Here is a 5965-nt window from a genome sequence, read left to right as displayed (position 1 = left end):
TCTCACAATGGCAAACTATGAAGCAATGTAACTTCATCTGAAACAGATGGAAACGGGTTTGTACTCGAAAGAGTTACAATACATGAAGGCTTGGCCTAAATAGCCAAGTGGTTATGGTACTGGGTTTGTTAACCCCAAGATCAAGAGTTCAAATCTCACAATGGCAAAACTAGGGGCTTGGCCTAAATAGCCAAGTGGTTATGGTACTGGGTTTGCTATCTCAAGATCAAGAGTTCAAATCTCACAATGGCAAACTATGAAACAATGTAACTTCAACTGAAACAGATGGAAACGGGTTTGTACTCGAAAGAGTTACAATACATGAAGGCTTGGCCTAAATAGCCAAGTGGTTATGGTACTGGGTTTGTAACCCCAAGATCAAGAGTTCAAATCTCACAATGGCAAAACTATGAAACAATATAACCTCATCTGTATAAACAGATGAAGAGTGGTAGCTTTGAAGTGTTGATTCTTTATGCACCAGAGTGGCACAGTGGAAGTGTGCTGGGCCTATAACCCAGAGGTGGATGGATCGAAACCACCCTCTGCTATTTATATACCCACTAAAATAAACGTTGGGCTTGGCCTAAATAGCCAAGTGGTTATGGTACTGGGCTTGTAACCCCAAGATCAGGAGTTCAAATTTCACAATGGCAAACTATGAAACAATGTAACTTCATCTGAATAGGAACAGATGGAAACATGTTTGTACTCAAAAGAGTTACAATACATGAAGGCTTGGCCTAAATAGCCAAGTGGTTATGGTACTGGGTTTGTAACCCCAAGATCAAGAGTTCAAATCTCACAATGGCAAACTATGAAGCAATGTAACTTCATCTGAAACAGATGGAAACGGGTTTGTACTCGAAAGAGTTACAATACATGAAGGCTTGGCCTAAATAGCCAAGTGGTTATGGTACTGGGTTTGTTAACCCCAAGATCAAGAGTTCAAATCTCACAATGGCAAACTATGAAACAATGTAACTTCATCTGAAACAGATGGAAATGGGTTTGTACTCAAAAGAGTTACAATACATGAAGGCTTGGCCTAAACAGCCAAGTGGTTATGGTACTGGATTTGTAACCCCAAGATCAAGAGTTCAAATCTCACAATGGCAAACTATGAAACAATGTAACTTCATCTGAAACAGATGGAAACGTGTTTGTACTCAAAAGAGTTACAATACATGAAGGCTTGGCCTAAACAGCCAAGTGGTTATGGTACTGGATTTGTAACCCCAAGATCAAGAGTTCAAATCTCACAATGGCAAACTATGAAACAATGTAACTTCATCTGAAACAGATGGAAACAGGTTTACTCAAAAGAGTATCAAGAGTTCAAATCTCACAATGGCAAACTATGAAACAATGGAACTTAATGTGAAACAGATGGAAACGTGTTTGTACTCAAAAGAGTTACAATACATGAAGGCTTGGCCTAAACAGCCAAGTGGTTATGGTACTGGATTTGTAACCCCAAGATCAAGAGTTCAAATCTCACAATGGCAAACTATGAAGCAATGTAACTTCATCTGAAACAGATGGAAACGTGTTTGTACTCGAAAGAGTTACAATACATGAAGGCTTGGCCTAAATAGCCAAGTGGTTATGGGACTGGGTTTGTAACCCTAAGATCAAGAGTTCAAATCTCACAATGGCAAACTATGAAGCAATGTAACTTCATCTGAAACAGATGGAAACGGGTTTGTACTCGAAAGAGTTACAATACATGAAGGCTTGGCCTAAATAGCCAAGTGGTTATGGTACTGGGTTTGTAACCCTAAGATCAAGAGTTCAAATCTCACAATGGCAAAACTATGAAACAATGTAACTTCATCTGAAACAGATGGAAGTGGATTTTGCTTGGCCTAAGTAGCCAAGTGGTTATGGTACTGGGTTTGTAACCCCAAGATCAAGAGTTCAAATCTCACAATGGCAAACTATGAAACAATGTAACTTTATGGCTTGGCCTAAATAGCCAAGTGGTTATGGTACTGGGTTTGCAACCCCAAGATCAAGAGTTCAAATCTCACAATGGCAAACTATGAAACAATGTAACTTCATCTGAAAAACAGATGGAAATGTGTTTGTACTCAAAAGAGTTACAGTACATGAAGGCTTGGCCTAAGTAGCCAAGTGGTTATGGTACTGGGTTTGTAACCCCAAGATCAAGAGTTCAAATCTCACAATGGCAAACTATGAAACAATATAACCTCATCTGTATAAACAGATGAAGAGTGGTAGCTTTGAAGTGTTGATTCTTTATGCACCAGAGTGGCACAGTGGAAGTGTGCCGGGCCTATAACCCAGAGGTGGATGGATCGAAACCACCCTCTGCTATTTATATACCCACTAAAATAAACGTTGGGCTTGGCCTAAATAGCCAAGTGGTTATGGTACTGGGTTTGTAACCCCAAGATCAAGAGTTCAAATCTCACAATGGCAAACTATGAAGCAATGTAACTTCATCTGAAACAGATGGAAACGGGTTTGTACTCGAAAGAGTTACAATACATGAAGGCTTGGCCTAAATAGCCAAGTGGTTATGGTACTGGGTTTGTTAACCCCAAGATCAAGAGTTCAAATCTCACAATGGCAAAACTAGGGGCTTGGCCTAAATAGCCAAGTGGTTATGGTACTGGGTTTGCTATCTCAAGATCAAGAGTTCAAATCTCACAATGGCAAACTATGAAACAATGTAACTTCATCTGAAACAGATGGAAACGGGTTTGTACTCAAAAGAGTTACAATACATGAAGCAGGCTTGGCCTAAATAGCCAAGTGGTTATGGAACAGGGATTGTAACCCCAAGATCAAGAATTCAAATCTCAGGCAGGCAGCAATTGCCTACGGCCATACTAGTCTGAAAACGCCTGATCTCGGAAGCTAAGCAGACTCAGGCCTGGTTAGTACTTGGATGGGAGACTGCCTGGGAATGCCAGGTGCAGTAGGCTTTGAAAAGGCTTGGCCTAAATAGCCAAGTGGTTATGGTACTGGGTTTGTAACCCCAAGATCAAGAGTTCAAATCTCACAATGGCAAACTATGAAACAAAGTAACTTCATCTGAAACAGATGGAAATGTGTTTGTACTCGAAAGAGTTACAATGATTTGGCTTGGCCTAAATAGCCAAGTGGTTATGGTACTGGGTTTGTAACCCCAAGCTCACGAGTTCAAATCTCACAATGGCAAACTATGAAACAATGTAATTTCATTTGAAACAGATGGAAATGTGTTTGTACTCAAAAGAGTTACACAACATGAAGCAGTCTTGGCCTTAATAGCCAAGTGGTTATGGTACAGGGTTTGTAACCCCAAGATCAAGAATTCAAATCTCACAATGGCAAACTATGGAACAATGTAACTTCATCTGAAACAGATGGAAACGTGTTTTGCTTGGCCTAAATAGCCAAGTGGTTATGGTACTGGGTTTGTAACCCCAAGATCAAGAGTTCAAATCTCACAATGGCAAACTATGAAACAATGTAACTTCATATGAAACAGATGGAAACGGGTTTGTACTCGAAAGAGTTACGTCTTCTTAAAAAAAAACTTAGGCCTAAAAAGCCAAGTGGTTATGGTACTGGGTTTGTAACCCCAAGATCAAGAGTTGAAATCTCACAATGGCAAACTATGAAACAATGTAATTTCATCTGAATAAGAACAGATGGAAACATGTTTGTACTCAAAAGAGTTACAACCCTCTGGGGTCGACAGTTCTAACTCGAAAGAGATACAATACATGAAGCAGGCTTAAAAAACAAAAATAAAAAAAAAAATAAAAAAAAAAATATATGGCTTGGCCTAAATAGCCAAGTGGTTATGGTACTGGGTTTGTAACCCCAAGATCAAGAGTTCAAATCTCACAATGGCAAACTATGTAACTTCATCTGAAACAGATGGAAACGGGTTTGTACTCGAAAGAGTTACAATACATGAAAGCTTGGCCTAAGTAGCCAAGTGGTTATGGTACTGGGTTTGTAACCCCAAGATCAAGAGTTCAAATCTCACAAAGCTTGGCCTAAATAGCCAAGTGGTTATGGTGCTGGGTTTGTAACCCCAAGATCAAGAGTTCAAATCTCACAATGGCTTTATCCCAATTTTGGGCTTGGCCTAAATAGCCAAGTGGTTATGGTACTGGGCTTGTAACCCCAAGATCAAGAGTTCAAATCTCACAATGGCAAACTATGAAACAATGTAACTTCATCTGAAACAGATGGAAACGTGTTTGTACTCGAAAGAGTTACAATACATGAAGGCTTGGCCTAAACAGCCAAGTGGTTATGGTAATGGGTTTGTAACCCCAAGATCAAGAGTTCAAATCTCACAATGGCAAAACAATGAAATGGAAGAGACATTGGCTTGGCCTAAATAGCCAAGTGGTTATTGTACTGGGTTTGTAACCCCAAGATCAAGAGTTCAAATCTCACAATGGCAAACTATGAAACAATGTCACTTCATCTGAATAGGAACAGATGGAAACAGGTTTGTACTCGAAAGAGTTACAATACATGAAGGCTTGGCCTAAATAGCCAAGTGGTTATGGTACTGGGTTTGTAACCCCAAGATCAAGAGTTCAAATCTCACAATGGCAAACTATGAAGCAATGTAACTTCATCTGAAACAGATGGAAATGGGTTTGTACTCGAAAGAGTTACAATACATGAAGGCTTGGCCTAAATAGCCAAGTGGTTATGGTACTGGGTTTGTTAACCCCAAGATCAAGAGTTCAAATCTCACAATGGCAAACTATGAAACAATGTAACTTCATCTGAAACAGATGGAAATGGGTTTGTACTCAAAAGAGTTACAATACATGAAGGCTTGGCCTAAACAGCCAAGTGGTTATGGTACTGGATTTGTAACCCCAAGATCAAGAGTTCAAATCTCACAATGGCAAACTATGAAACAATGTAACTTCATCTGAAACAGATGGAAACGTGTTTGTACTCAAAAGAGTTACAATACATGAAGGCTTGGCCTAAACAGCCAAGTGGTTATGGTACTGGATTTGTAACCCCAAGATCAAGAGTTCAAATCTCACAATGGCAAACTATGAAACAATGTAACTTCATCTGAAACAGATGGAAACAGGTTTACTCAAAAGAGTATCAAGAGTTCAAATCTCACAATGGCAAACTATGAAACAATGTAACTTCATCTGAAACAGATGGAAACGTGTTTGTACTCGAAAGAGTTACAATACATGAAGGCTTGGCCTAAATAGCCAAGTGGTTATGGGACTGGGTTTGTAACCCTAAGATCAAGAGTTCAAATCTCACAATGGCAAACTATGAAGCAATGTAACTTCATCTGAAACAGATGGAAACGGGTTTGTACTCGAAAGAGTTACAATACATGAAGGCTTGGCCTAAATAGCCAAGTGGTTATGGTACTGGGTTTGTAACCCTAAGATCAAGAGTTCAAATCTCACAATGGCAAACTATGAAACAATGTAACTTTATGGCTTGGCCTAAATAGCCAAGTGGTTATGGTACTGGGTTTGCAACCCCAAGATCAAGAGTTCAAATCTCACAATGGCAAACTATGAAACAATGTAACTTCATCTGAAAAACAGATGGAAATGTGTTTGTACTCAAAAGAGTTACAGTACATGAAGGCTTGGCCTAAGTAGCCAAGTGGTTATGGTACTGGGTTTGTAACCCCAAGATCAAGAGTTCAAATCTCACAATGGCAAACTATGAAACAATGTAACTTCATCTGAAACAGATGGAAACGGGTTTGTACTCAAAAGAGTTACAATACATGAAGCAGGCTTGGCCTAAATAGCCAAGTGGTTATGGAACAGGGATTGTAACCCCAAGATCAAGAATTCAAATCTCAGGCAGGCAGCAATTGCCTACGGCCATACTAGTCTGAAAACGCCTGATCTCGGAAGCTAAGCAGACTCAGGCCTGGTTAGTACTTGGATGGGAGACTGCCTGGGAATGCCAGGTGCAGTAGGCT

General features: G+C 39.8%; 2 pseudogenes; both read left to right on the top strand.

Annotated features, from left to right (window-relative positions):
* The first annotated feature begins 2845 nt into the window (after positions 1-2845).
* Positions 2846-2954, top strand: LOC121281697 (annotated as a pseudogene).
* Positions 2955-5856: 2902 nt separating this feature from the next.
* LOC121281696 lies at positions 5857-5965 on the top strand (annotated as a pseudogene).

Source organism: Carcharodon carcharias, chromosome 8 (assembly GCF_017639515.1).
Source record: "Carcharodon carcharias isolate sCarCar2 chromosome 8, sCarCar2.pri, whole genome shotgun sequence".
Taxonomy (NCBI): Eukaryota; Metazoa; Chordata; class Chondrichthyes; order Lamniformes; family Lamnidae; genus Carcharodon; species Carcharodon carcharias.
This window is presented reverse-complemented; position numbering and strand designations above follow the sequence as displayed.